Genomic DNA, 22,543 nt, shown 5'->3' on the forward strand with positions numbered 1-22,543 from the left:
ATTATTTTGTAGTTTCCTTAGGAGGCCCATTTTACACCTCGAAATTCCCCTAATGCTAGTTTTTGTAGGTTTAACATATTTTGGAAAAGCATTTTTGAATTGTTTTATAAGGTTATAGGGATCCCTCGTGCTTGAAGGGAGCTCTCACCAACTTCCTAAGATAAGTATCTTATTCCTTCTATTACCTGTTCATTTTTGGTTTTCCTTACTTAACCAAGACTGTTTGCAGTAAATACTAATCACATTTATGTTTTCCTTGTTTAGGGAAGGCTTGTTGAATACTCGAGAATTATGGAAGATGGCCTCACAAGACAAAGCATTGGAATTACAAGGTTTGTTACTACACAAAAGATATGTCTTGGACTACAAGTTTTTCTCTCTTCATTCATTCTTGATAAACTATTCTACATTACTAACATTATTGTTTCTAACTATCTTGAATCATAAATATTCTTGATTGGATGATTCATCATTTGATAAATCTACCCTCCTCATATCTTTGATTATTTCTTGTGAAACCCTAAAAGGGTTCTTTGTAAAACCCTAACTTAAGGGTATGTTGATGTTAGGTCTCTATAATACTAGTGATTCCCCCATTACTATTGTCATTGTATCCCTTATTGTTATTGTTGTGCCCCTATTGTCCCCATATTTTTATTATTGTGCCCCATAGAAGCCCACTATTGTTATTGTTGTGCCCTTATTTTATTGTTGTTATGTCGACTTTCATTATATTGTGACCCGTTAGACTCCTATATTATAGAAAGGAGGTTTTGTCATTTGTATCATCCAAGAATTGTTCATTTATGTAATGTAAAGGAGGTAGCCCCCTCAAAATTGCTAATTTTGAAAGCGTTGATCTATCTTTTCTTCTATTTTGTGAGTTGGTTGCATAACATTTGGTATCAAATCTTTGGATTCTAGGGTTTCGCTGCTCCAAACAAGTCATCGTGGAATTTTCGCTATAAATTTTTTACTGCGACGTTTAAGAAGCTAAAAAAAAAACCATTTGAGATCAAATCTCTTTGAATCTCGGGTCTTGAATACGCACATAGATCCATGGGTTGATGTTTATAAAGTAAGCATGATGGTACCTAGAGAGGTCGAAAGCTTTAGTCCATCTTAGTCCCACCCAAATAGATTGCCCTGGTCAGGAATCTAGTATGTGGCATTGCGGTGCCTAAACTCTTCATAGTTCATATGTTTTGAGATCTTCGTAGTGCTTGTTATTATGAATACATCCCTAGTTAAGAGGGAGTGTTGAATAATGTAACTAGGTTCGGTCTTCATAATTATATTTGAGTCACAATGAAATGTACTTATGAAAAAGAATTTTATTTTTATTAATATGACTTATTAAAGCATGGGTTTCATGCTTGTGTCATCATGTTCTAGGTCAAAGTCCCCATTGAGGACTTCTAGGATTTATTTTGAGTCATTAGAGTCATTTTCCATTTAAAGAGACCCTTCTTGGGCTTTTGAATCATGTAAAAAGAATTAATATTGAGTCAAATAGGCTATTTTTCCCCTCCACACCAAGTCGGCCTCAAACTGGGTAATTTGACCTCACCAGAAACCTATATATTGGAGCAGTTTGAATTCATTTGGAGCATTCACTCTCTCTCACACAAGTTAGATATATAGAAGAAAGAGTTGGAAAAGTGTGATGTAAGAAAGGAAGGAAAAATAAGTGTGAAGCTAGAGAAAGAGGAAGAAAAAGAGAAAACCAAAATTTTGGGCTATCTATCTCTCTCTCATGTGGATTCCTCCAAGAGATCGAAGTATTTCTTGTCAAGTTGAAGTTGTTGTTTTTGTCGTCGCTCCCAGTTGTTGGGTCGTAGCTGCTGGTTCAAGTTGTTGTTGCTAAGTCGAAGTTGCTATTGGTGTGGAGGAAGTCTGTCTAGGTCAAGAGTCTTGGATCATCTCAAGAAGTTATTAAGGAAGAGTTGTTAACTAGGTTTTCCCCTAGATAGGGGTTTTTTCCTGGTTGTCTACATATATCTGGTGTTTTTGACCTCTATGTTATTGTTTTGGTAATTTCTTGATGAACTAAAGGATAAAAGAAGAACCTAAATATAAAAGAATCACAAGTAATTATCTATAAAATAATTTTGTTTTTCCTTTTCGGTTTTCTAATAAAACCCCTCATTTGTATTGTATTAGATGAGACAATTATCAATTAAAATGACTGCTTCAATCCTTGAAGCTCAATCTGCAATGTAATATTAATTTCTTGCTCTAACCACCACTTAGCAAAAATAGGCCTCCATCTTCCTCCTATTTCCATGCACAAGTCATGCCCCTAAAGAATAGGAAGCTCTTATTTCCTTGCGCAATTCCTGAGAAAATTAGCTCACCTACTACATGCAAACATTGTACACTCACTAATATACAATAATGATTACATTGATGCCTTTTTCCTCCACTCAACTAGGCAATTTGAATTGCATGCATGACCAGGGTTATTTTTAGTAAATTGACTAGTTAACTTAGAGATCGGTGAGTTAACAAAAGTTACAACTACTCAATTGAACTCATACTAACTCTATTCATGACTATATTGATTTGTGTATCTTGGGAGGTACTCCAAGCCCTAGGGTTCAAGGTTTGGAGGGAAAATCACCACAAGGGAAGCTTGTGGGCTTGGAACCCAAGTGTGGGGTTTTGCACCCATCGATGTTTGGGGCAAAACTTTCATGGATTTGCGACATGTGATGGATGAGGATGATAGTGCTCGACAATACGATTCCAACGCAATAAGAATCATTTGATTCCAAGTTGTCGTTAGAGAGAAATGAATTTTTCAATTTGACTAGTAATTATTGGTTTTCAAGTCATGTAGGCTTGATGTAAAATTCATCCAACATAAGGGTCTCTTTACTAATTTGTGGAAGCCCCTATTTAGCCTATAAAAAGAGGGTGAGAACATATTGTTTTAGCATCCTTTTGTGGGCAACACATCCTCTAAAGGAGCTCTAAAATAGAAGGCAAGTCATAGCTAGATAAAGAGGTCAAGGAGCAGTGTGAAGGAGGTCAAGGGACATCGTGGGAAATTATGTGGTGGAGGTTGAGGAGCAGCATGAAGGAGGCCAAGGGACATCGTGGGAAATTATGTGGTGGAGACCGAGTGTTGGAGACAGTGGTTGTTTCAAGGGTTGTTTGAGGGTTGTTCTAGACCAAGTTTGTTGGGAAGTCAAGGCAGAGGAAGAGAGGGATAGAATAGGGTTGTGTAGGGACTATTTGGGTTAATGTTTGAGGGAACCGCAGCTACAACTAGCTGCTTAGCTAGGTCGCAGGCCATAGCAAGCAGCTAAGGTTGTTTCGAGGGCAACATCAAGGTGGCAAAGGCCTGTTTGAGGCATCATGGTATTGGAGGGCTCTCTCCAAGGAAGACCGCAGTCCATGAGGGCTTCATATTGTTGATTGCGTAGAGGGTTAAGGGTTGAAGTTTGTTCCCTAACTAGAGTTGCAGGAGAAGCAAGAAAATAGTGGAGGACAACAGTGTTTTGTGGAGGAGTGTTGGGTCAAGTGTTGACCAGATTAGATCAGTTTACCTTGCAGCGTGTGGGAGCCAATTTGAAAACGAGATTGGGTGATTGTGTGCCTTCATTGGTGTAGATCTTGCAGTGACGTGATTGGGTACCATTGATCTAATTAGAGGGCAGTGTGTTGGCTACCCAAAGTATCCCTATAGCAGCAGACAAGAAGGACATTGTTGGTGTGTGATTAGGTGAATATTGGAGCCTTAATAGTAGCTCTTTGATGGACGAAAGAGCTTACTAGAAGGAAAATTGGAGCTCGGGAATTAGGCCTACCCAGAGAGCAGTTTGATGAGCCCATGTTCATTGTAGCAGAAGCTACTTGCAGCATTGATAGGTGGTAGTCCTCCTAGAGTTTCAATGTGTTGTCCTTTGAAGGACTAAGGGGCAGCTAGTGAGAAGTACTAAAGCAAAGGATTGGCAAGACAAGATACAACATAGAAGTTGTAGTGACGTTTGTCATTATATCTTGTATACCATAGACTATTGTATTATTCAGATTTGGTTTAATATAACGAAGATTGGTGATTGTACAATATTGTATAATTTTGTTTAAAAGTGTGTATATTTGTGCATATGTTATTTACTGCTTTATATTTTCGTCGTGCAAAATAGTTTATGGCTGATATTCTTGGTTTGGTAGCATCAGTGATTTTAAGACTCTAACCGAGACCCAAGGTTGTGGAAATTCAACATGGTATCAAAGGGTGTCTGAGCTACTTTGGAAGTAAGTAAAGCAGAGTTGTGCACAACGAAGTACAGCGTGAGAGGGAGTTGGTCACATTGTAACTGAAGAGCTACCTACAATGTCGAAGTTGCAGGCAGGTCTCCAGTATGAGTACAGGTTAGAGAGGTTGTCCAACTATAGTCCTTGGAAGGTGTTAGTGCTTGAAATTTCACCTCAGGCTGAGAAAGGTAAACCTCAAGGCTACATCAAACCATTTAGCCTCGTAGCTAGCCCTACGGGGCAGGAGAAGGCTCTCTTCGGTCAATCTCGGCAGATCTTCAATGGGATGAGATGACCAACAAGGTAACACTGATATTAGGCTAGTAAACTGATTAAAAAGGTTGATTTGGGGTTTTTTGGGTTTTTGGTGGCAAATTGAGGAATTGCAATTTTGGGTGCGGGGATTTGACACAGTTTCTGCAGGGGGTTCTTTGGGGCGAGGTAGGAGACCGTATTGATGCCTTTGATTGAGGTGAGTGGATGGAAAAGACCGGTGAGGAGCTAAGGAGAGCAAATAATACTTTGAATTCTCCTTAAACAGTAGAAAACATAGAAATTAAACAAATTTAAAAGCAGAGCATGGCAAGCATGAATTCTTACTTTAACACTTCATTTGTTTAATATGCAGAAGGAAAGAAAGGAGATGATCACATAAACACACTTACAAGAACATTGAGAAACACACCATCAACACATGAGTCCACAAGAATCCCAAAGAGGACTGCAAAACCCTGGTCTTCCTTAGCCAAAAATTGCAAAGATACAGTGAATAATACAATGATAGCTTATCCCTCAAGAGTCCAACCATGAAAATGAGCAAGAAAGTACATAATATAGATGATCTAACCTCTTTCCCTGCCTCCATGGGTCGAGCTCACTATCCTAGGAGCTGTTTCAACCACTTCTAAACTAAGCACTACAATCTAGGCAGTCAAAACAACTTGCCTCTATAAACTTGGAAACCAATTCATACATTACATATTTACCCATTACATGAATGAATCTTCTAGAAGTGTTAAACAAGAGTAAAAGTGTCTTAGAGTTACAAAAATTACATCAAAGATAATCATCTTCAACCCCAAAAAGTCAAACTGAGTCAAATCTGCGTTTTCTGGGCTGTACAGTGCAATCTGGCAAAAACTGCCTGACAGGTCGCGCCCCCCTGCCTGACGGGTCGCACCCCTTTGGAGCTCTGTTTGAGGCACTTGCAGGTGTCCAAATTGAGCAAAAGTGGGCTTGTTGGAAAGGTCTGTGAGTCTACTTTCCAACCCAACTGGAATTTTTGAATTTGGAGTTCATTTGCCCTGTCAAAAACCAATTCTCCCAAGACAGCTTTCTGCAGTTCAAAAAAGTGGCAGAAAGTCAAATTTTGCATGTATTTTGACCTTCTGGAGGCCCAAAACTCCATAAAAACTCAAGTCCATCCATGGGCATATGTAACTTTGCATGACAAATCAGGAAATGCTGAGTTTTTGTGAAAAGGGGTTGCCATGACAAAGGGTCTCACGGGGGGTGAGACCTGTTAAAGAGCCAAAACCTGTAAATTACCAAAAAATGCCAAAATTACCCAAAATTCTCAAAAAAATTTGGGATTTGAGCTGTAGCTAGGCTATTGAGTGCCATGATCTTTGAGTGAAGCCTCAGCGAAGATACGGAGTGGATTGGTCTTCTTCTTCCCTTTTAGGGCCTCGGACAACCGCCTTTGAAACATCTTCATTTTGGCCTTGCACACATGCATTCTTGCCCAGTAATGGTTTTTCATGTTCCTCAGCAACTTTTTATCTTGGTTGGCCTTAGCCAACAGCCTCTCCAAGTGTGCGTTCTCCTGGATAAGCATAGACTCTTGGTCAGCAGGCAATGCGTCACCGGGTCTTCTACGGTTTAAGGTTCGGTCACTACGAATCCTCCATAGCTCATCAAGTGCTTTCTCCTCCTCCAACTGTTTGTTGCGCTGCTCCAGGTAAGTGATGGTCCATTGGGCACCCTCAAATCTCCTCTGCAAAGCATCATTTTCAGCTCTGAGATGCTGAATGATCTCCTTTGCCTCCTGGCTAGGAGAACTGGTCTCAAGATCAACAAACTCAACATCGGGAACTCCTGATGGACCCTCATCAAGCATGGGCTCTTTGCCCCTCTCTGGTACCTGTGCTGGTGAAGAAAGCGAGGCCCCTTCCACCTGATGTGGAGATAACACTCGCTGAGCTGAAGATGAAGGCGAGACCCCTTCCACCTGCTGTGGAGATAATACTCGCCAAGCTGCTGCAAACAAGGCCCTCTGGCCTCTCTGATAAGTGAGCTGAGATGAGGAACTAACATGTCTAGTGATAGGGATGTGATGCCGGTGTGATGGTCCTCCCTCCTCATGGACAACCTCAGGATGTGGCTGTGATGGCGCTGTGAAAAACTCACGAGATATGAACTCCTCCCATGAGATGCCTTGCTGAGTCAACTGATGCAATACTACTAGCTGAATCAAACCATAATGATGAAGGCTCCTGTACTGCTGTGCCGGGGTCTTCCTCTGCAACATGGGCACCATCCTCTAAATGTTCCGAAAGAAGAAAACAGGGATGTTCATCATCCTCACTCGGGTGAAGTGCATCAAAAGGCGAATGTGATATGAGTACACCTGTGAAAATCTGCCCTCACAGGTAAAATAGTGCATAATAAGCCTCATGATGGGAGCATACTCGCTCCGGAGAAACCTGAATGGAAAAACACCCGCCAAATGTCTTATGAATGGTGGCCAGACATAAGGCTCAAAGTGAACAATATCTAGCATCTTGCGCTTATTCCACACCTCACCAACATTAGGTATCCCTGTAGCATGTGAGATCACCTCGGGTGTCAATGTAAAGTTCACCCCTGCAAGATTGACATGTTCATCATGGAGGTGTAAAACAAAAAGGCGGGCCAACTCTCTGTGGTGCTGAATCCGAGAAATCCTCTCACAGAACTCATAACAAGACATGTACTGAAAACAAGTGACTGCCATAGGACAAGCCTGTAACTCTGCTAAAGAAGTGGGCTCCTCTCGCTTATGATGTCCACCCTTACCACCCTTACGAGGCCTCCTCTGTACCTCAACCTCTGCAGATGATGAATGGTCATCACTTTGCTCGTAAGTTTCGGTTTCTGACATAGTTTAGGAGCAAAGTGGACAAACTGTACTGCTGTCTCTGCCTGTAAAAAGTGTTGAATTCTATGCTGTTTCAAGGGGAAAAAGACATGAGGGAAATGTTAGGGGAGGGAGCTTTTTTTCAAGGAATTGGGAATATATAAATATGACAGGGAATTTTTAAGGAAAATGTTGCAAACCATTATGCATATAGGAGTACATATTTAAAATCAGGGATATTAGGAAATCATTTGTAAAAATCACTGCATATGGGAAAAATATGTATGAAAGTGAACATATGGGGATATGAAAACATGCAGCATTAATAGGGGAAGATAGGGAAACATATGCACAAAACTGCTGACATATACACCAACATTTTCCATTGTTTACACATGCATATGGTAGAGGGAGATTAGGGTTTTGAATGCTTTGGGAGAGGGGTAGGGTTTACACTTTTAGTTATTAGGGAGAAGGGAGGGTTTGCATTTAATTTATAAATAGCATGGGAGAAAAATAAGCATACATACAAGTGTGAGTGGAAAGGGGAAGGAGGGAAACAATTACAAAGGAAAAACACCTTGAAACAACACAAACCCTAGCACATTTTATCCATTAACATTGCAGTCATATGAATAGGTTTCACTTGTACAATTTCAATCATTAAAACATGTTTTATGATATCCACCAATCATAACCACACCCATTTCAAGTTTAGAACACCTACCTCAAACAAATTTGTGGCTTGGAGAGCGTTTGAGCAAATTTAAAATCGTTTTGCAGGAAGACAGCTCGACGGGTCGCGCACCACGTCCAACGGGTCGCGCACCTCTGACGGGTCGCGCCCGTTGTATTTTCACACTGCGGAAGACCCTCTGACGGGTCGCGCGCACCTGACGGGTCGCGCACCAGTCCAATGCCCGAACTCGCTCTCTATTCGCTCCTTTCTCTCAATCACTCTCTCAAACCTCTCTTGCAAGCGTCTAGGATGCACAATGAGAGTGATAGGAGGGAATTTGGGGTTTTATAAGTTTCATTTGAAAAAATTTCATTCACAAACCCACTTTCTAATGTTTTCTCTTTGACACTTTATAACACTGACTTTTTGGTTTCTTTTGTCCTGAATTTGACTCATTAAGTGCTTCGACTTGATTCTTTTTGCAGGTAGATCATCTGAGGGATCTTGACAAGGGGACCAGGGTTGCATTTTGTTCGCTGAAGACTTTTGAAATTTCATCACTTATTTACAAACTTGGAAAATGACCTTGGCTTTAAAAACAGAGTTTTTAAATCCAAGGTGAAGATTAACTGTACCAGATAAGAAATCTTGAAGAAACACTTTTACAATCATCCCTCTGGCTTGCTGAATACTCATTGACTTTTCAGACACATGACCCTGTAAACATATTTGACCAAAACCCTAGACCTAGGAAATTGACCTCAAGACAAGATAAGACATGCTTGAAAGAGCTTAATGACTGAAATGACCTAAACCAGCAATGCCAAGAGGGGTACAACACACCAGCTCCTCCATCAGGGTTATGGCATGCCTAACGGGATGCAAAAATTGACACTGATGAGACACCTACATATGCAAATGCAAAGAGTTTTGATCGCTGATGGAGGGCTTAAGACCGACTCTAACAGAAGGAAAGGATCAAGTTGGTCTTGCAAGTCAACACGCTCTGGGAGTTTGCCGAGAAAGAGATCAAGAACCCAATCGACCCTAAGGAGCTAGAAATATATGAATATTTAGATGCGAGAGTGAGATTGATCATCCTAGATGGTGTGAAGGATGCCCAAATACCTCATTTGTCCGGGAAGAACAATGCACATGAGATGTGGATGGCTCTTCAAAATTTGTTCCAGAATAAGAACGAGAACCGGGTACTGGTATTGGAGGATAAGTTGAAGTCCACCAAGATGATAAGGGTGAAAGTGTGACCTCGTATCTGACAAGATTTTCTAAGGTTAAAGATGAGCTTATTGCCATCGGTGTGTCTACGTCAGATGGATATATGGTAAGGATTGTCTTGAAAGGGTTCACCGAGGATTGGAAGCCCTTCATCAAATGGATTGTTTCCAGTGAGAAGCTGTCAGACTGGGATAGGTTGTGGGATGACTTCATTCAGGAAGAGTTGCGAGACGAGGATCTTCATCCGAAGAAGAAGGCTTCAGATGATGACATGGCACTTGCATCGTGAATGAAGGGTAAGCAAAATAAGGACTTGAGTAAATTCAATTGTTTCAATTGTGGTGAGACGGGTCATTTTTCGTCGAGATGTATGAAGAAGAAGGGAAATGATGAGAATAAGAAAGGAAAGCAGGTTGTCGGTGTTGCCACTTAAGATGAGATAGATGATCTCTCCAGGAGATTGGAAGAGGACTTTGCTATGATTTCTCATTTCTCGCAGGGTATTGTCACTGAGAATGGATGGTACGTGGACAGTGGTGCGATGAAGCATATGACAAGGTCACAGGAGGTTTTTGAGACTCTAGCTAAATGGGACTCAAAGTTGAACATGGTGTTGGGCGACAAGAATCAGTTGGAGGTCTGAGGATTGGGTGTTGCACCATTCAGGATGGAGACATGACTTATGATGTGGTTCTAGGATGCACTGTTTGTACCAGGACTCAGATATATCGTGATTTTCATCTCGATGATCGAGAGGAAGGGGTTTGAGGTCTTATTCCAGGATGGCAAGGCAAGACTCAGGCCCAAAGGCTCTAAGTCTGATGGGATTGTGCTCAGAGTTAGAAGTCATGGTCTCTACAGGTTGACGAGCAATCCTATGGATCATGAAAATACGCAAGTGGAGCAGGTGTAGGTTCCAGAGAAGTAGGAGCAAGTGTAGGTGCATATGCAGGCTTCAGAGGAGCATGTACAGGTTCCCTACAAGAAGGTACATCTTCCCGAGAAGGTCCAGGTTCCAAATACTCAGAGGGAGTCTAGTTCGAGAAGGAGCTTGCAAATTCAAAGGGAGACTTTGCAACCCAAGAAGAGCACGTGGTCAGTGGGGAGAAAGGGTGATCCTACAACTACCAAGAATGAATCATGGAGAGAGTGGAAGACGTTACAGGATATGAAGAAGAAGCAGGGTGCTTCCAGCGGTGATAGCGACACTTCCGAGAAGGGCATTGTTCACAGTACAGGGATTTCTATGATTGTGAGTGTCAGGGGTTGGGTAAGTTTTGTGAGCAGTGATGATGATGAAGAGAGACATCCTAGTCTTGGAAGTACCTCCCTCGCTAAGAGGGAGAGTCGATTTGTGTAGCTTGGGAGGTACTCCAAGCCCTAGGGTTCAAAGTTTGGAGAGAAAAGCACCACAAGGGCAACTTATGGGCTTGGAACCCAAGTGTTGGGTATTGCAACCATCAATTTTTGGGCCAAAAACTTGATGCATTTGCAACATGTGATGGATGAGGATGAAAGTGCTCGGCGAGATGATTACAACACAACGAGAATCATCTGATTTCGAGTAGTTGTTAGAGAGAAATAAATTTTTGAAGTTGACTAGTAATTATTGGTTTTCAAGTCATGTAGGCTTGATGTAAAATTCGTCCAATAGAAAGTTCTCTTCACTAATTTGTGGAAGCCCCTCTTTAGCCTATAAAAAGAGTGTGAAAACATATTTTTTTATCATCCATCTGTGAGCAACACATCCTCTAAAAGAGCTCTGAAATAGAAGGCAAGTTGTAGCTAGATAAGGAGGCCGAGGAGCAGCATGAAGGAGGCCAAGGGATAACATGGGAAATTATGTGGTGGAGGTCGAGTGTTGTAGGAGATAGTGGGTTGTTTCAAGGGTTGTTTGAGGGTTGTTTTAGACCGAGTTTGTTGGGCAGTCAAGGCTGAGGAAGAGAGGGACAAAACAGAGTTGTGTAGGGATTGTTTGGGTTAATCTTTGAGGGAACTGTAGCTACAACTAGTTGCTTAGCTAGGCCGCAGACCATAGAAAGCAGCTAAGGTCGTTTCAAGGGCAACATGAGGATGACAAAGGCTTGTTTGAGGCAGCGTGGTAGTGGAGGGCTCTCTCCAAGGAAGACCGCAGTCCATGAGGGCTTCATATTGTTGACTTCATAAAGGGTTAAGGGTTGAAGTTTGTGCCCTAACTAGAGTTGCAAGAGCAGCAAGCAAACAGTGGACGACAACAGTGTTTTGTGGAGTGTTGGGTCAAGTGTTGACTAGCTTGGATCAGTTTACCTTGTAGCCTATGGGAGCCAATTTGAAGACGATATTAGGTGATCGTGTGTCTTCATCGGTGCAAATCTTGTAGTGATGTGAATGGGTAACATTGATCTGATTAGAGAGCAGTGTGTTGGCTACCCAAAGTAAGCCTAGAGCAACAGGCAAGAAGGACATTGTTGGTGTGTGATTGGGTGAAGATTGTAGCCTTATGAGTAGCTCTTTGATGAGCGAAAGAGGCCACTAGAAGGCAAATTGGAGCTCGGGAATTAGACATACCCAAAGAGCAGTTTGATGAGCCCATGTTCATTGTAGTAGAAGCAACTTGCAGCAATGATAGGTGGTAGTCCTCCGGGAGTCTCAATGTGTTGTCCTTTGAAGGACAAAGGGGTAGCTAGTGAGCAGTATGGAACCGAAGGACCGACAGGACAAGATACGACATAGAAGTTGCAACAACATTTGTCATTGTATCTTGTATACCATAGACTGTTGTATTATTCAAATTTGGTTTAATATAACGAAGATTGGTGATTGTACAATATTATACAATTTTGTTAAAAAAAATGTGTATATTTGTGCATATGTAATTTATTATTTTATATTGACGATGTGCAAAGTAGTTTATGGTTGAGATTCTTGGTTTGGTAGCATCAGTGATTTTAAGACTCTAACCTGGACCGAAGGTCATGGAAATTCAACAGACTATAGCTTAGATAATTGAGTTTCACTAACTATAACTCCATTAGATTGCTAGATCTTAACTATAAACTCATGCACAACTCTACTTCTTGCCCACAAACTCGAATTGACTGACTTAACTAAGTAACTTGGACATGTTGCTCCTACTAATTGCAACTCAAGTCATCCTACTGATGTGGAAATTTGAATTTCTCCATTTGACTAAGCCACAAGTCAAATGAGGCCTTTTCTTGCTACAATCTAACAAATACTGGTCTAACCAACATATTAATATTAACCCCCAAATATTAAATTAACATTTTAGTTATTTCTTTATTTTTAAATTTAACAAAGTACCCATCCTCTAGCCCTAGGAAAGTGTAAAATATTTCATGGGTCTCAAATTCGTACAATAAATAAGGCTGAAATTCATTAGCTGAACATGTCACTTGTGGGAATTGAACTTGGGTGGGGAAGATTGTAAGTTTTAACCATGTATAATTAATTACTGCAAACATATTCTTAATTATAAAATTAAAAATTAAAAATGCAACAGAAAACACACATTAGCAAAGATATTTCATCCTAGAAACCCAAAATTGAGAAAATATACAATATTTTTCAATATATATATTCTTCTACACATATTATAATACAATATATATCCCCCGGCAACCATGTGTTGAAATATGTAACTAGGTTCGGTCTTCATAATGACATATGTAATCATGATTTTATATTTGATGTAATGAGAAAAATAAATGTATTATTGTTCTTGAGGCATGGGTTACATGCACAAGGAAATTTATGTTTAGGTCTAGCTCCCGTTGTCAGCTCCTAGGGATTTTCATTGAGTCTACAAATCATAAAGTCATTGTCATGTATGAAGGACCCATTTGGGAAAGTTACATAATGTAAAAGAAAATTATTTGAGTCAATATAGAGTCAAGAAAAATCTCCAAGATCAAGTCAAAATACATGCAACAAGTCGTCCTATTTCTATGGGACTAGAAGACTATATAAAGAAGACTAGTCGGCCTCCTTTGGAAGCAAGCATCTCACACAAAAAACTCAACCAAGAGCACTGAAATCAGCGAGGGAAGAAGATCAAGCAAAGAGGAAGAGGCATATTTCCATGATTGTTTTTAGGCTAAAAATCTCACACGTGTAAGCTGAAGCTAGGGCTTGTTGAAATATGTAATTAGGTTTGGTCTTCGTAATGACATGTGTAATCATGATTTTATGTAATTAATGAAAAGAAGAAAAATGAAATTATTTTGTTATGCTTGAGGCATGGGTTTCATGATCCAGGAATTTTTATAGTTCAAACTCCCATTGTGAGCTATTAGGATTGGTCATTAAGTCATAAAGTCAATTGAGTAAATGTCATGTATTGAAGACCCATTCGGGCATGTTATATATTGTAAAAAGAGAATTTATTTAAGTCATAAACCCTCCAAGACCATGTCAAAGGTACTTCATGAGGTTGGCCTTCAAAAGGAGATGAAGATCATTCTAGAAGAGGTTGTCGGCTCAATCACAAGCTCAAGTCGTCTTATTTAACATGGAAAGACTATTATATAAAGGAGGAATCAGACTCACTTGGGGTATGTTCATTAAAGCATCTGGAATTGAAGGACAAGTGCGAGAAAACACTAGAAGGGAGCCTCATAACCAGCTAAAGGAAAAGGAAGGAGAGCGAAGAGTTTTTGGCACTATTTTGGGTCATATTCCTCACATGTGTGACAAAGATTATGGTTTTTGTTGTAGGGTTATATCAGTCCTTGAAGAAGCCAAGAAGGAGGTCACCAAACCAGCGTTCTTGCTAGCTGAGATCACAAAGGGAAGTCTCCAAGTCAAGCGAAGAAGGAAAGCATCACCAAAATCCTCCAATCAGCTCACGTGTGGAATTGCAAAGGTTCATGCAGACCAAGAATTATAACACTGTGGAAAAGGGGTCGAAATTTCAAAGTAGCCGAGATTAGCATTACTAGAAGTCAGTTTGACTAGTATTGACTTGGGAAAGAAGGAGAAGTTATGGAAAAAGGTTTTGTGACTTGGTCTTGGAAAGGTTCGTAAGGGTCTTGGTCTTGGAATTCATCACTTGAAGATTGTATAAGAAGAAAAATTTGTTTAGGTTTTCCTCTCAAGTTGGAGTGATTTTGGCCCTGGCTGATTGCCTACATCTTGTTTCCCTTGTCTTATTATTGTTTATATTTTGGTAGTTGTCTGATGAAGTTAACACTATAATAAAGAAGAACCTAATCAAAAGAAGTAAAAGTATTCACAAGCAGTTATCATTTCTGGAGAAATCACCATGCTTGTCTCTGCCCTAGATTTGTAACAGCCCAAAATAAATATCTAATTAACTTATTAACATTAAATTTAAATCAAAGTGGCACTTACCTAGCCAAACAATCATGTAATGAATTAACTAAATTCAAACTATGAATATTGCTTACTTGTGCTTACCTTTGGTAGAAGTAGGCTTACCGCAACCAGGTTTTGGGGATGACTCTCCACCCAACCGTAGGCTCAATTGTGCAAGGATTTGCTACAACTGGCCACCCCCAAGCCCTCAATCAATGTACTACTGCCAGTGACTCCTATGTCTTAGAACACCATTCTCCCAAGAGAATCAAAGATAGAATCTTGGAAAGATGGAATGCAGAAATGCCTCTCATCTTCCTCACCATCTATTAAATAGAACAACATTGGAAGGGGAACCACATGCACACATTCCATGTGTCTACATGCAACTTTCTTTTGATTTTTAGCTTTCTTGTTTTATTTCTTTACTTTTCTTTTGATGTTTAGCTTTTCTTGTTTTATTTCCTTCTTTTTGATAGTTTTCTTGTTTTATTTCTATTTATTCTTATTTAGAGTTTTAGTATGGTTATTACTATTTTTATTTTTATTATTTTTATTTATTTTCTTTGTATATTTTTAATATCATTTATTATTTAACATTTATTATTTATTATTTATTATTTTTATTATTTATTATTTATTATTAAGGGGAGGGATATTACATACTCTCCCACTTTAAGGAACTTCGTCTCGAAGTTAAGTTGAATTATTTATTATTTATTATTTAATTTACTTCATGTTGCCAACACCCTCTGCTGAACTAGTATAACCAGCAGGCATCGAAAGTCCCCAACACTTCGGGAAATCTCAAGGAATCTTTGTCCTTTTTCCCACTTTCGGCACCAGGCTAAGCCTGACCCAGTGTGTATCCTAGTCCAAGGCTGGCCCCAAGGCTCACGCCTGACTCAGACCTCATCTGCCCCAAGGCAGGCATCCGGTCCGGTACTTGATGACCCCGGGCATCTCGCAAGGCTGGCCCACTCCCTCCACAACTACGAAGGCGCATAGCCCTAAGCATCGAAGTCCTTTACATCCCTTCCAGACTTCGGTATCCCAATCCAATAACAGGCACCTAGCCTAGAACATCAGGCACTTGGCCTCCTCAAGATGGTGCCATAGCTCTTCAAGAGCTATCCATCAAGAGTTATACACAAGACAAAGAAACCACTGGCATATGTAGTGTTGATTGAGTTTTGTCCCCAGCCCTTATGGTGTTACTTATTCTCTCTCGTGCGTATGGGCTCACACGAGATCATCAAATAAACCGGCCTTCTCGGCCTATTTGTGGAGTCCTGTGCATCATCACACCCCAACATGCAACCAATGCATTAACCATACCATCATAGTATCATAGTAATCCACATGCCAAGTCTTGCATGCCATCATGGAAACATTCATCAATGTTAATGGCAACATTATGACTAATAACGAACTGCATGCTCATGCATATCACAAATTTCCACCTCAATTATCCAAATACATCAAGTGCTATGTAAACTGTGTTGTAAAATGAATTGGTGGTGAGTAGTTACACCAGTAGTAAATATTTGTTACAAAAAACATGCCAGTATACCATTTCAATAGTGCAATCTTTTATAGAATTATACATCGTCAATTATGGGTAGATTATCAGTATCCAAGATTAAAAGATTAAATTTTGTGCTGTAGAGTGAAATATTTAAGTATCTGTTTAAGCAATCATAACTTATGTTAGAAGAACTAAATGGAATGCTTTTAACAAAATAAATCGTTAAACAAATTAATTGAATGTATCTTAAGATTTTTATGGCTATTAAATAATTACTCTCAGGAAATTTAAGAAATCAAACCATCAAAGAAATATTCCACACCATAATAAGAAGAGACACTGTCACCCGACCTAGAACCGGATCGGATGACTGGGAAGGTTATTCCTCCCCAACACCAAAATAAAATCATTTTATTAATTATATGGCCTGCCTGCAAGCGCACCCACGAAGGCAACACCATATCGAATCCCTTAAATTACAATACATTTAGCCATATTAATTGCCCGGATAAGACATAAATTTCCTGCATAAGACATAAGATTGTAAGCTTGCGGCCATGGATATGCGTGTTCCTGCAAATTCCATTGTTCCTTTCGACAACAATGTCGAGAAATATGCACACACTATAATATCAATAGTACCATTTCCTCATCCAAGGAATAATCATAGCCCGATCACATAATCTCCACCCACTCAAATAGCCAACTGCATACTTGGTGGCTCTCCAGCTCACAAATGCAAAAGTTGTTGGTGCTTGGACCACGGTGTTTAACAACTAGCAGCAATCATTGTAGAAGGGCGAGCAATTGTTTTCATCCATATCAGAAGGAATGCAAATAGATTAGCGAACCTCCTTGCCAATAAAGGAGTGGAAGATAATATGGCTTTGTGTTAGCTCACACAGAGTTCTCTCTCAATTGTCACCAGGTTCTCTCAATGTCAAACCCTCATCTCTCAAAACAAGATGCTTCAAAAAAAGAAATACCAATTCACTTGTAATCAAGATTTATGACAAGATTATTAGCTTACAACAATGATTCAATGAAGCATGCAAGGATTAATCAATAAAGCAAGTAAAGGAAATGACAATTAGATGAAAATGTTAGAACAATAACTCAAATGCCTTAATAGAAAGTGCTCTTAAGAATCTTCACTTATAATATGTTATGACAAATGGAGCAAGTGAGAATTATGCAAATGAAAGCACAAGTAAATGATCGTAGATGAGATTACTAATTATGAAATTAAATATATACTACTTCAATCTAAAACACAAGTGAGATAAAGACGAATTACTCAATGTAATTTAGACCAAATAGCCAATGAGATCAAACAATTAGCAACGAAGTCTAGATTTATTAATGACCAAGTGAAGCAATCCAATAAATTAGATATAAATACAATGAAATGAAAATTAAATTAAAGAGTTAGTCACTTCCGCAAGAAATCCTCCCTTTTAAATAAGGAGATGGGATACAATAGAAATAAATCTGAAACTTACTCAAGAAAATGTATTTTTATTATGAGATTACAAAGGAATAATCCCTTAAATAGTAAAAGAGAATTTTCAAATGAACGTTTAAATACCCCTCCTGAAAATATTAATGAGATAAAATACAAGGACTAATATAAACTTTAATAAAATGAATTTCTAGCATATATTCTACTGACAAGGAACGAAAAGAGGAATAACGCATTCCTGCATCGTGATTAATAAAAACTAATAATCCCACTTTGAAGATTAAAAAAAATGGGGCATAATAACTGAAAACGTTGAGTAACTCCAAAATTTAATACCAAAATAGCTTCCGCAAAATAATAGTCAAAATTCACTTGTATTTGGGTTCGGTAAAGTCAAAATAATCTGACTCAACGACAGCTGGACAACCGAGTTAACTCAGCGACAACTCGAGTTATTAAATAATAAAGAAGAATAGACTTCGTCGTTTATGACAAAGCTTGATAACCAAAACTGCTAAGTAGACTGATTGTATTAATTTTAACCATGAGTGAACTAGGCCATGTTGGGCACAGGAAACTATATTCGAAGTAACAATTTAAAACAACATGAGCTTTCTCGAAATTAAACTTCCTTCGCAATTGCATCAATTGAGGGGTGGATCACATAAGGATAGAAAACTTGAAAATTAAATTATTTGACTATCTTTCGAAGGACCCAAAATTTAATAATCCATAACTCCGTTCCCTCTGCGTGGAGGCACCCAAAAAAATTTATTGACAATACCAAAAGTTACCATTAAATAAATCTTATTGCATTTCATTCTTTCACGGAAGAGAATCGAGCATTGTAAATTCGTTTCATTAAAATTCACATAATATATTAGGAGGAAACTCCCTAAGGTAAAAGGAATAATTTATGGGTTATCACGCAAGGGTTTTAATAATCAAGGAAAGAGGGGCTTTACAAGAATAGAGAAAATCTGGGGTTATGGACAACTACTACTTGCATGCATTCTTTTTTTTTAATCTATTTAAATTAAATTATTTCACTTCATTAAAAAAAATATGGATTAATTTAATTAAGGTAAAATAAAAAGAAAAAAATTCTTTTAAAACCCCACGTTGTGTACAGTTACAAAGCTTTCCATGCCTCCATGGGCTCTACTTGAGAATCCCCAACAATTCCCAAGAAATTTGATTATAAATAATTGGGTGGTCTATGGATTAAGAAAATTGGAATAAACAGCCAATAAAGATGTAGGGGACAACAAGGAGGAGCTCGGATATGAAAATATGTACATAATAAGATTAGCTGTGGAGATTACTCATAGGAATGACTTTAAAAATGAACACCATCAAAATATAACTATGCAATAAGTATGCACTGAATAAAAATTTTCGTGTATAGCGAGGGTTTGTAGAAAAAATATGCGGCCTCTTGGAAGTAACCATCCTGTAACTTCAAAACAAGTCAAGTTAAAAATTCCAACAAAATATTTCTTTTTTCTAAGATGCCCATAGGCCCTAAGGGTTGAGCCAAAGCCCTGATACCATATGTAACAGCCCAAAATAAATATCTAATTAACTTATTAACATCAAATTTAAATCAAAGTGGCACTTACCTAGCCAATCAATCATGTAATGAATTAACTAAATTCAAACTATGAATAGTGCTTACTTGTGCTTACCTTTGGTAGAAGTAGGCTTACCGCAACCAAGTTTTGGGGATGACTCTCCACCCAACCGTAGGCTCAATTGTGCAAGGATTTGATACAACTGGCCACCCCCAAGCCCTCAATCAACGTACTACTGCCAGTGACTCCTATGTCTTAGAACACCATTCTCCCAAGGGAATGAAAGATAGAATCTTGGAAATATGGAATGCAGTAATGCCTCTCATCTTCCTCACCATCTATTAAATAGAACAACATTGGAAGGGGAACCACATGCACACACTCCATGTGTCTACATGCAACTTTCTTTTGATTTTTAGCTTTCTTGTTTTATTTCTTTACTTTTCTTTTGATTTTTAGCTTTTCTTGTTTTATTTCCTTCTTTTTGATAGTTTTCTTGTTTTATTTCTATTTATTCTTATTTAGAGTTTTAGTATGGTTATTACTATTTTTATTTTTATTATTTTTATTTATTTTCTTTGTATATATTTTTAATATCATTTATTATTTAACATTTATGATTTATTATTTTTATTATTTATTATTAAGCGATTTATTTATTATTATTTATTATTCCTATTATTAATTATTATTTATTTATTATTATTTTATTTATTATTTATTATTAAGGGGAGGGATATTACAAGATTTCTCAACATGGTATCATGGCTAAGGTGACAAATCAAGGAAGGGAAACACAATAAGGGACACTCAATCATTCAAGGATCGAAGTTCTAGAAATGGTATCAAGGGCGTCAAAGAATCAAAAATATCCTCTCATCACCAAGGCATTTTGAAGACAAGGACTACATCATCATCTTGAAGGGAGTGTCAAAACTCTAGATCGATCAAAGATGAAGCCTACACTAGAAGAATTTTTTGGGATCCTCGCTCATCACATCATCATAAGGAAGGAGATCTCAAAAGACTCTTGTCTCTACTCAAATAAAATATCAAATCATATCCAAGTCTACTCATCCAAAGGAAGCAATAAGTTGTTGGCATCATCAAAAAATTCAAGGTGGTCTCCCTCCCTTTGGAGTCAAGGATCACCTTTGAAGAAAACCATCTTCATTAAGAAGAAGTTTTCTATCATCTATATCATCATCAAATTCAAGAAGGCGATATGTTGAAGGAGCATCTTCACAAGTAAGTACATTTATGTCTACATCTTAATTTTGTCAAAATGTCTTTTTGCAAGGAAAACAACAAGTTGGTTGAGACTTCAAACTTTCTAGCATGGAAGAAAAGGACATATTTGAACCTCATAGAAAATGAGTTCATGGAACATGTTAAGGGCTTAATCACCAAACCTCCAAAAGTAGATGCTCAGGCACTTGCAAGGTATATGAAATGGGAAGTAAGGGCTCAAAGGATTCTCATAGAATCCATCAAGGATCCTCTCGTTCTTTACATCTCAAAATTAGAAACATCAAAAGAAGTATATGACAAACTTGTAGAGATGTTCTTTGTAAGTACTACTGGTGAAGTAATCTCGTTAAGGAAAGAACTCTATATGATTAAGATATCAAAATAAGAAGGAATAGCCTCATACTTTATGATCTGATAATGAGATCTTAGACAATTATTAAGGTATTACAGACTCATGTGCATGGATTTGCCTATATTACTTAGTGCAATGGATCGATAAGATTGCGAATAACATAGACAATGAAGTAGTTAAAGAAACATAATAGACACACATAACACAGCAAGATAATCAAGGAGTTCACCCAACACTCCTGGGCTACGTCTCTTGGTCCAGCCTTCAGTGGTGACCTCTCTATTATGTCTTTGAAAACAGAGTTTTACAAAAGTGAGCTCAATTTGAGTCTCACACAACATATACAAAACAACAAGGCTTTACTTGGATCCCCCAAGTCTTTCTGAGTACACAGACTCTCCTCACTGACTCTCTGTCTCTGTTTGCTCTTTGTCTCAGCACTGCTTGTCTCTGTCTTCTGTCTTCTATGGCTTTAAAGCCAATCGGCGTTGTCTATTCGTTTCCCCTTCTCAGGCTCTCTGGCTCCCGGCCTCTGTCCGCTCGAATCCCCCTCTGAGCGTTAGCAATCATTGCTAAACGCCTTCAGGGATGGTGGCCACCTGTTTTGTAACGGAATGGACCATCGATGCCTTTGAAATCCCAAAAATGGTCGTTCTTTGTTTACATAGAGAAATACACGTAAAACTGTGAAAATCTGCCAATCTGTCGTTTATCAGATTTGAAATATTATAAATTCTGCTCTATACTCCTATCGGGTCTGCCTTTATATCGCTTATCGCATCTCCACCGTTGATCTGAGAGATCTTGATCCAACGACTGAGGTTCATTTCGGGCGGCTCATGCGTACGGGAGTTAACCGCCCGAAAGGGGTGGTTTTCTCTCTTCGGCACCTGGCCACGTGGCAGCCAATGTATGGGTTCGAGCGGAGCTCAGCCAAAACCACTTACCGCCTATGGCCCGCCCGAAATCCCGCTTGTTTCGGATCTCAAAACATATACACTTGCATGTATAAACCCTTTTGGGTCTGGTTTCATTGATTTATTCGCATTTCTTTGTTTTTTCGTTTACTTAATGAAAATGTGATTTACATTGAAAAAACCCTTTTACCGAACTTGAAATATTATCAACTATCACCCATAATCCTGTCGGGTCCATTTTCATCGCATCGGCGCTTTGTTCTTTGTATTTCGTTTATTTAACGAAAACACGAAATACAAAGGAAAACCATGTCTTTCGGAACTCAAAATATATGTGTTTTCATTTATAACCCCGTCGGGTCCGACTATCGCAATCACATGCATCGGCCCTACTCCTTTTTGTTGCTCCGATGCGATATTGCGATGCAACTTGTTGCAATCGTATATCACATAAGACCCCTAGCCGTTGTAAGCGCTCTGTTGTAATCTGTCGATGCGATATGGCGGGTTAACCTGGGCCGTCGATTTGTGCGCTTGATTGACGGTCCTCGTTGACCTCGCTGATCGCTATCGCAACATTTATATGGTCGCCTTCGATAAGCTCCGCCTGCCTTCGCCGATTGCGATATGCCGATCGGATCTGGACCGTTGATCGGCTAGATCTGATGACTCCTGTGCAAAGTTGTTTTAAGCCTCCGATAGGCCTTATTTCACTATTTTCTTCATGTTTTTCACTCCCGATAGTGTAATCCACCTTTTTTAAAGGTTTTCTTTATGCGATAGTTTTTAACTATGTGAAGACTTAGAGGTTTTTAGGATCCATTTGGATCACACCTTCCCACTG

Source organism: Pinus tabuliformis, chromosome 7, assembly GCF_031772625.1.
Source record: "Pinus tabuliformis cultivar Carrire ecotype Pingquan chromosome 7, CPIR1, whole genome shotgun sequence".
Lineage (NCBI taxonomy): Eukaryota > Viridiplantae > Streptophyta > Pinopsida > Pinales > Pinaceae > Pinus > Pinus tabuliformis.